We start from the raw sequence: 10,867 nt of genomic DNA, 5'->3' as shown, positions 1-10,867 counted from the left end.
ATTAAGAACACGAGATGGATAATAAATGCGAATAGAATAAGGAATACTAACTTCCCAAGTATTATTCGGCAAAATCTCCAACATCGAAAACACAAATATGATGCATACGAAATTTGTTTTTCGATGAACTTGAGCTTATCCCGGTGAAGATCATATGCTCCAAAACTCCCAAAGCAAAAATCCAAACAAGAACCAAGAAAGATCATGATGCCAAGAATGCAACGGTTTGAGCTCTAGACGAACGATACGATCAAGCTACTCACTTGAGAGCCCCCCTTGATAGTACGATAATTGATCCTATAACCCAGTCTCCCAAGTAGCACCATGGGACCGGTAAAATAGAAAAAACTATCAAGGTCAAACATTTGCCTTGTGCATGATTTCTACTAGACAATTTTATTCTTGTAGACTCTGTTGGGCCTCCAAGCACGGAGTTTTGTAGGATAGTAGCAATTTTCCCACAAGTGGATGACCTAAGGTTTATCAAAATGTGGGAGGTGTAGGTTGAAGATGGTATATCTCAAACAACCCTGCAATAAAATACAAAAAATCTCTTGTGTCCCCAACACACCCAATACAATGGCAAATTGTATAGGTGCAGTAGTTCAGTGAAGAGATGATGATACAAGTGTAGTATGGATAGTAGAAATATATTGTATAATCTGAATAAATAAAAACAGTGAGTTAACAAGTAAAAAAAAGTGAGCATAAACAGCATTGCAATGCTTGGAAATAAGGCCTAGGGTTCATACTTTCACTAGTGCAATCTCTCAGCAATGCTAACATAATAGAATCGTATCATCATCCCTCAAGTGCGACAAAGAATCACTCCAAAGTTCCTATTTGTGGAGAACACAAGAAGAAATTGTTGTAGGCAGCAAACCACCTCTAAGTTATCCTTTCCGGTCAATCCATTGAGCTATCCTATAAGTGTAACAAACAACCCTAGAGTTCTTACTAGAATAGCACCTATGATACATATCAATCAACCCTAATGTCACCTAGACACTCCAATGTCACCTCAAGTATCCATGAGTTAATTATTCGACATGCGTCAAACAATTTCAGATTCATCATATTCAATCCAACACAAAGAACTTTAGATAGTAACCCAAGACTTCTATCGAAGAAAGTAGGACACGAATGTGTATTAACCCCTATGCATCGATTACCCCATTGTCACCACGAGGCTTTGCAAATTGAGTACCAAAACATATATCAAGTGAATCAACAGAACATCCCATTGTCATCACAGGTATCCACATGTACGACAAACATCATGTGATCTCAAATCGAATATTCAATCCAACATAACAAAATCTCAAAGGGAAAGATTCAGTTCATTACATCAAGATAGCAAAGGACAAACACCATATGATCCAACTATATTAACAAAGCCCGTGATACATCAAGAACGTGACATCTCAGGAAGCTTTGATCACCGAGGAATAGAGACTTTATAAATAAAAGCAGGGGAATCCCAGCTACTGGTACATACCCTCAACCCCGAGGGTGAACTACTCCCTCTTTGTCATGGATACCATCAAGATGATGAAGATGACCTCCAGTGATTATTGCACCCTTTGGTAGGGTGCCGAAAAGGGCTTCGGATGAGATTTCTTCCATACAGAGAGTTGCGGTGGTGGAGCGGAAATTCTAGTTTAGCTTTTCGGGTTTCCCAATATATATGATTTTTCAGCATTGGAATCACATCAAACGGAGCCATGAGGTGGTCCCAACGTATCAGGGCACACCCAAGGGGGTGGATACACCCTGATGGCTTGGGGGCATGATACGTCTCCAACGTATATATAATCTTTGATTGTTCCATGCTGATATATTATCATCCTAGGATACTTTTCGGGTCATAACTTACTAATTTCCATTATTTTTTAGCACTAACCTATTGACCCAGTGTCAAGTGCTTGTCGTTGTTTTCTGCGTTTTTTTTTACTTTTCAGGTTTACAGTACCAAACAAAGTCCAATTGCCCCGAAGCTTTTTTATAATTTTTTCTGGACCAAAAGAAGACCTGGAAGCTTCGAGAGAAGGCTGGAAAAACCCTAAATATTAGAGAGAAACACATTTTTCGCCACCGCAACTCTGTGTTCCTTGGTGATCCCATCTCGAGCTCCGGTGTGGCATCATGTCGGAGGGGGGATCTATCACGGAGGGCCTCTTCATCAACCTTGCTGCCCTCATGATGATGTGTGAGTAGTTCACCACAAACCTACGGGCCCGTAATTAGTACCAAGATCTCTCTCTCTCTCTCTTGATCTTTAATACAATGATCATCGCATCTTCGCTTTGATCTATCCGATGTAATTCTTTTGTATGGTGTGTTTGTTGAGATCTTATGAATTGTGGGTTTATGTTCAGATTATTCATGAAAAGTATTTGAGTCTTCTCTGAAATTATTATGATTCTTATCTGCCTGATCATCATAGCTTCGTAATTCTCTCCGCTCTGTTGAATTGCTTTGGCGAAGTAGTTTGGTATTTCTTCAGTGAGAGGGGTGCGTTGTAGTGGGTTCAACCTGACGAGTTTCTGCATCCCAGTGACATAAGGATACAACATGTGTCTTTGTGTTTTTATCAGTAAGGATAAAATGTTGGGGTTTATTCATATTGATTGACTTTAATTTGTCTACATCATGTCATCGTTCTCCAAGCATTACTCTATTTGTCAAGAACTTAATACGTAGAGAGGCAAGCATAGAAGCACTCTTGAAGTGGAGTAAGAGTAGTAGGTGCATACAGGAGTCAACCTATTTTCTTATGGATGTGATGCCTATATACATATGATCATTACCGTGATAATCGCATAACTATCCTCTTTTCTGTCAATTGCCCAATAGTAATTTGTTTACCCACCATTTGTTGCTTTCATGAGAGATGCCACTAGAAAAAACTATGGCCCCGGGGTCTATTCACTTATATATTCACAAAACTTATATTTTCCTTGCAGTTCTTATTCGTATTTTATTTATTTTTCAACTTACAATTCTCTATAATTATCTAGACACCTCATTTGCTTGCAAATAACGAGATCTAGGGGTTTGACAACCCTCTTGCCCGCTTTGGGTATAAGTTGTTTGCCCTTTTGTGTACATCATTGAAGACGGGTGATGATTAATATTCCTATTGGTTCTATAAACCTAGGTTTCTTAACTGAGAGAAATACTTACCCGTATTGTGCTATAATTACCCGTTCCTCTTCACGGAAAACCCAACGCAGATCACAAGTATCACAAAGGATTTCTAGCGCCGTTGACGGGGAACATCTTCACCAACTATCAAGTAACTTCACAGAAATTATCATTCACTTGTTCTTATTTATATTTGCTATTATTTTGCTTGCTTGAAATAAAGAAAAAATACAAAAATATTTACCTTTTCTTGTTACTATGGCTAGTTCCTCTTCTATTTTACTTACTTCAGAAAGTGAAGTGTTCAATTTTAAACAAAGGGAGGAGAAAATTTGAAAAATGCTTGGTATAGGATTTGCAATGCTCAAAATACATCAACTTATAAGAAATCCACTACTACCTTTGAAAGGATCGATATGGTTGACTAGAGGGGGGTGAATAGGCAACTACCAATTTCTAGCTCTTCTTAACAAAATAGGGTTAACAACAAAAGGTTCTCTAGATGAACAACAAGGTGATCAACCTATATGATGCTAACAACAAAGACAACAAGTGCAACCAAGGAATACACCACAACAATAATAAGTACAAAGTAAAGGTAAGAGATAACCAAAAGTGGAACCAGTGGAGACGAGGATGTGTTACCGAAGTTCCTTCCCTTTGGCAGGAAGTACGTCTCAGTTGGAGCGGTGTGGAGGCACAATGCTCCCCAAGAAGCCACTAGGGCCACCGTATTCTCCTCACGCCCTCACACAATGCGAGATGCCGTGATTCCACTATTGGTGCCCTTGAAGGCGGTGACCGAACCTTTACAAACAAGGTTGGGCTATCTCCACACAAAGCTTGGAGGCTCCCAACAAGACCACGAAGCTTCACCACAATGGAATGTGGCTCCGAGGTGACCTCAACTATCAAGGGTGCTCAAACACCCAAGAGTAACAAGATCCGCAAGGGATTAATGGGGGAATCAAATATCTCTTGGTGGAAGTGTAGATCAGGGCCTTCTCAACCAATCCCTAGGAAATCAACAAGTTTGATTTGCTAGGGCGAGAGATCGGGTGGAAATGAACTTTGGAGCAACAATGAAGCTTGGGGGAGGTCACAGGTGACCTTCTCAGGGAAGAAGATCCCTTTATATAGTGGGGGGAATATTCCAACCATTACCCCCACTCGCAGCATGAGCAGAGCGGTACTACCGCTACTAGGAGCGGTACCACCGCACGGTAGTTCACCAACCATTGTAGTAAAAAGTTATTACTGTTCCTACCATTGTTGAGGCAAAAGGATGCACAAAAAGTCCGACGGAGTGGTAGTAAAAAACTACTACCGCCCATAGAGTGATAGTAAAAAACTACCACCGCCCGACGAGCGGTACTACCGATGTGCCTGCGGTACTACCGATGGCCCTTTTGCACATACACGGAAAACATGTCGGAGCTCCATTGAATCAAGGGAAAGGTGGTGCAATGGAAATGTGTACGTGTTGATTCCACCCAAACCTTTCCGAAGCGGACCCCCTCTTAATAGTTCGGCTTTCCTATGACTGAAATCCACCAAAGAGAAACGTAGAAAGCAACCGTCTTTGAAAGACTCCGAGGGGCACCGAATCGTCTTGTGTCTAGTCATGAATTATCTGAAATGCTCAATGCACACGATTAGTCCGCACATGCATTGTCAATCACCAAAACCACTTAGGGAGAAATATGCCCTAACATACGACACAGGTGGTAGCTCGAAATGTAAAGGACTCAGCCATCGGACTCCTCAACATAATCCTCATGGTCAGAGGTTCACCAAAGTATGTCGGTTCCATGTCAATCCACTGAACCGGTACATATATATTCTTCTTGGTCTTGATCACATCTTCATAAATGAGAGCCTGCTGCTTAGACCAGAACAGTTGACATCCGGGGAGCTGAACCCTATCGTTTACATAGGGGTTGATCTTTCGGCGAACGTGAAACTCAGCTTGTGGCATAGCATCCTAATCAATAGTGTTCTCCTTGTTCTTGTGGACGGGCCGCTTGAAGCTGCGCTTCGGAGCCTTGGATCCCTCGGGTGCATATGAAGTGCGAGGGCGCTTGGAACTGGCATCCCGAGGAGGGTTCGAGCGCCTCGAGCCACCACCTACGACACGCAACGCAAACACAAGAAAATGACAAAAGAAGTCAAGGCAAAGACCAAAGCAAATGAGAAAATCCCAGAGAAAGGAGAACTAGGGGGATAGAAGATGTGTATTCAGGGAAGAGCGGTAGTACCACTGGTCAAGCGGTAGTAAAAATTTACTACCGCCCGGACAACGGTAGTACCGCTGGTCAAGCGGTAGTAAAAGTTTACTACTGCCGTGACAACGGTAGTACCGCACGTGCAAAAAGTGCAAGATCTGACATGGAAAACTTCAGATCCGGTACTACCGGAGACCCAAACACACATGTTGTATCCTACACAATAAAATTTCTACCGCACAAGCACTCTCCAACCATCCTTGCATGAAAATATTGTGCCATGAAACGATGAACTAACGCATATGCCCCCAACCCTAGATTCAACAAGAATGAAGCAAAGAGAAGGGAACGAGGGGCAATATCGTGGTCCATGGCACGAAGGAGAGGAGGGAGACGATCCCACCAAATGGAATCGAAGGAGAGTGGACGGAGAAGGAGATCCGGTGAGTCCCTCCGGCACCGTTTCATGAGAAGAGAGAGATCCACGGGATGAATGGGTATGGGGGGAGAAGGAACTGATCCCTGCCCTAATATAACTCCCCTTGGCCGTGGCGGCGCGGTAGTACCGTGGTCATCGCGGTAGTACCGCTTGGCGGCGGCAGTAAAATTTTACTACCGCTCGCCGAGCGGTAGTACCGCTCGTCCAGCGGCAGTAAAATTTTAATGGCGTGCCTGGAGCGGTAGTACCGTGCCCTCTTCGAAAAACTTTAAAATTTGCCAGAACAAGAGAGAAAGCACAGGAAAACCCAAGAGAAGATAAAAAAATGAAACAAGCACGCAACACGAACACATAACCAAATCTTCTGACGAAGAGAGGGCGATGTGATGGTGAACGTCGCATGGGAAACAAAAATTTTCCTACGCGCACGAAGACCTATCATGGTGATGTCCATCTACGAGAGGGGATGTGTGATCTACGTACCCTTGTAGACCGTACAGCAGAAGCGTTAGTGAACGCGGTTGATGTAGTGGAACGTCCTCACGTCCCTCGATCCGCCCCGCGAACTATCCCGCGAACAGTCCCACGATCTAGTGCCGAACGGACGGCACCTCCGCGTTCAGCACACGTACAGCTCGACGATGATCTCGGTCTTCTTGATCCAGCAAGAGAGACGGAGAGGTAGAAGAGTTCTCCGGCAGCGTGACGGCGCTCCGGAGGTTGGTGATGACCTTGTCTCAGCAGGGCTCCGCCCGAGCTCCGCAGAAACGCGATCTAGAGGAAAAACCGTGGAGGTATGTGGTCGGGCTGCCGTGGAGAAGTCGTCTCAAATCAGCCCTAAAACCTCCGTATATATAGGTGGGAGGGAGGGGAGGAGGCAGCCTCAAAACCTAAAGGTTTGGCCGAAATTGGAGGTGGAGGAGTCCTACTCCAATCCTACTTGGAGTAGGATTCCACCTTCCCACTTGGAAACTCTTTCCACCTTGTGTTTTTTCCTTCTCAAACCTTATGGGCCTTAGTGGGAACTTATTCCAGCCCACTAGGGGCTGGTTTATCTCTTCCCATAGCCCATGAGACCCCTTGGGGCGTGACACCCCTCCCGATGGTCCCCGGCACCCCTCCCGGCACTCCCGGTACACTACCGATGAGCCCGAAACTTTTCCGGTAATGCACGAAAACCTTCCGGTAACCAAATGAGGTCATCCTATATATCAATCTTTGTTTTCGGACCATTCCGGAAACCCTCGTGACGTCCGTGATCTCATCCGGGACTCCGAACAACATTCAGTAACCAACCATATAACTCAAATACGCATAAAACAACGTCGAACCTTGAGTGTGCAGACCCTGCGGGTTCGAGAACTATGTAGACATGACCCGAGAGACTCCTCGGTCAATATCCAATAGCGGGACCTGGATGCCCATATTGGACCCTACATATTCTACGAAGATCTTATCGTTTGAACCTCAGTGCCAAGGATTCATATAATCCCATATGTCATTCCCTTTGTCCTTCGGTATGTTACTTGCCCGAGATTCGATCGTTAGTATCCGCATACCTATTTCAATCTCGTTTACCGGAAAGTCTCTTTACTCGTTCCGTAATACAAGATCCTGCAACTTACACTAAGTCACATTGCTTGCAAGGCTTGTGTGTGATGTTGTATTACCGAGTGGGCCCCGAGATACCTCTCCGTCACACGGAGTGACAAATCCCAGTCTCGATCCATACTAACTCAACGAACACCTTCGGAGATACCTGTAGAGCATCTTTATAGTCACCCAGTTACGTTGCGACGTTTGATACACACAAAGCATTCCTCCGGTGTCCGTGAGTTATATGATCTCATGGTCATAGGAACAAATACTTGACACGCAGAAAACAGTAGCAACAAAATGACACGATCAACATGCTATGTCTATTAGTTTGGGTCTAGTCCATCACATGATTCTCCTAATGATGTGATCCCGTTATCAAGTGACAACACTTGCCTATGGACAGGAAACCTTGACCATCTTTGATCAACGAGCTAGTCAACTAGAGGCTTACTAGGGACAGTGTTTTGTCTATGTATCCACACAAGTATTGTGTTTCCAATCAATACAATTATAGCATGGATAATAAACGATTATCATGAACTAAGAAATATAATAATAACTAATTTATTATTGCCTCTAGGGCATATTTCCAACACGATGGTCGGAGCCACCAATGTTTTAGACCAATGGTATGACACCGCGAAGAATTATCCTTGGGTTCATGACCAAAAGCTCGTCTTTGAAGCACAAGTGCCATCAAAAATGGCTAATGTGAAAGACATGATCAATTTATGCATAATGGGGGGAGGGAAAGTTCATTGAGAGAACAACACTCCCCCTATGTCCATGCCTACACCTAGAGAAAAATATAATGATGAGTGAGGTGTGGTGTGCCTAGTTTCAATCCACATTGCTTGAATCAATGATATTTAGCTCATGCCTTAACTCGCGAAACCTTGCTTCATCTAGAGGTTTGGTGAAAATATCTGCTAGTTGCTCTTGAGTGTTGATGAAGAGGACCTCAATATCTCCTTGCTTGATATGATCCCGAATGAAATGATGAGGAATATCAATATGCTTGGTCTTGCTATATTGCACCGGATTGAGAGATATCTCGATGGCACTCTCATTGTCACATAGAAGAGGCACTTTGTCACAAGTGACACCGTAATCCTTTAAAGTTTGCCTCATCCATAATAATTGAGCACAACAACTTGCGGTAGCTACATACTCAGCTTCAGTGGAAGAAAGTGACACAGAGTTTTGCTTCTTCGAAGACCAACTTACCAAAGAGCGACCAAGGAATTGGCATCCTCCAGAAGTTCACTTCCTTCCGACACAGTCTCCAGCCCAATCTGAGTCAGAGTAACCTACTAGACTAAAGCTTGCTCCTTTGGGGTACCATAAGCCAAAGTTTGGGGTATGGGCGAAATATTGAAAGATTCATTTGACTACCGCATAGTGGCTTTCCTTTGGTGAGGATTGAAACCGTGCACAAATTCCCACACTCGACATGATATCTGGTATAGATGCGCAACTATTAAGCAAGGATCCAATCATGGAGCGATATACCTTTTGATCCACTCCTTTACCATTGGGATCATTGTCAAGCTTGCGTTTGGTTGGCATAGGAAATTTGACCAGCTTGACGTCCTCGAGCTCGAACCTTTTGAGCATGTCTTGAGTGTATTTGGCTTGTTTGATGAATGTTCCTTCTCTTCCTAGTTTGATCTCAAACCCGAGAAAGAACTTCAACTCTCCCATCGTAGACATCTCAAACTTCTCGGTCATCAGTAAACTCTTCATTGAAAGATTCATTAGGAGAACCAAAAATAATATCATCAACATATAGTTGGCATATGAACAAATCCCCTTTGACCTTTTGGGTAAAAAGGGTGGGATCAATTTTCCCAATTTCAAACCCACGATCTTGCAACAACTCGGCAAGGTACTGATACCATGCATGTGGGGCTTGTTTAAGGTTGTAGAGCGCCTTCTTGAGTTTGTATACATGAGTGGGGAACTTGGGATCCTCGAATCCTAGGGGTTGTTTGACATATACCAGCTCATTTAAGGGACCATTAAGAAATGCACTCTTCACATCCATTTGTTGCAATTTAAAATCATGATGAGAAGCAAATGCAAGCAACATGCAAATAGATTCAAGATGAGGAACAGGGCAAAGGTTTTACCGTAGTCGATACCCTCAACTTGGGAGTATCCTTGAGCCACCAATCTTGCCTTGTTTCGAATAACAACACAATTTGCATCCTGCTCGTTCTTAAAGATCCATTTGGTTCCAATGACATTATTTTCCTCTGTTGGCCTTGGCACTAATTCCCAAACTTGATTGCGCTCGAAGTTGTTAAGTTCATCATGCATGGCTTCAAGCCAATCCTCATCATCGAGCGATTCATGTACCTTTTGAGGTTCAACACACGAAACAAACGCGTGATGCAAACAAAAGTTTGATGATTGTTGAGGAGTAGTTACCCCCTTATTGAAGCTTCCAAGCAAATTCTTGAAGATATGTTGTCGACCCGGAGCTTGTTAGCTATCTTGGCGGCGCGGCGCTCCAAGACTTCCTTACTAGGTAATTGAGGAGCGTCTTCTTGAACATCTTGGGCACCGTCTTGAGCTTGCTCACGCCCTTGATCTTGTGGTTGCACTTGATCTTGAGAAAACTCGGAGCCTTGAGCATGATCTTGGACATCATTTGGTGCAACACCATCTTCATGAGGGGTATCTTGTCCTTGATCTTCTTGGAATTATCACCCCTTCCTTGGCATTATCACCCCTTCCTTGTTCTTCATCTTCTTATGAGTACTCTCATCCTCTTTGACAAAAATGTCCTTGAGAGGGGAAGATAGCTTGGTCTTGTTCTTCTTTTTCTTCTTAGACTTGGGCGCAAACCCAAGTCCCTTCTTTCCTACAACTTCCTTTTGATTACTCAAAAGGTCATTTGGGTTCTTCTCTCCTTGGATGCATGACACAAGGCCCTTTTCGAGTTGTTCTTTCAAGTTAGCATTCTCCTCCACAAGATGCACATGCTCACAACAAAGGTTAGTAGCACAAGCATTATCAATTAGAACAAAAGGAGGACAAGTAGAAATCTCCTTGGTTAGTTTTACTTGGAGTTGATCATGAGACTCCTTAAGAGAGGAATTAACACCTTTCAAGACCTTGTGGGACTTGTCAAGTGTGTCAAATTCTTCCTTGAGTCTACCATGGCCAATCCCAAGTGCAACTTTCTCGGATTTGAGCACACGGGTAAGAACAGTAGCATGATCAAGATCTTTTTGCAATTTAGCATGATCAACGTTGTGTGACTCCTCAAGAATCAAACGAAGACCACACTCTTCTTTTAGAGCAATGGATAGTTCCGCAATCTCATCGGTGCAATCACGACTATGTCCTACCAACTTGGAGATAGTCTCCTCATGAGTCTCAATGAGATCATTGACCTCACCAAGTTGTTCCAAAAGAGCAACAAAGTGCTTCTTGGTTTCACCTTTGA

Source organism: Hordeum vulgare, chromosome 1H (genome assembly GCF_904849725.1).
Source record: "Hordeum vulgare subsp. vulgare chromosome 1H, MorexV3_pseudomolecules_assembly, whole genome shotgun sequence".
Lineage (NCBI taxonomy): Eukaryota > Viridiplantae > Streptophyta > Magnoliopsida > Poales > Poaceae > Hordeum > Hordeum vulgare.
The sequence above is the reverse complement of the archived record's forward strand: the minus strand, read 5'-3'. Positions refer to the sequence as shown.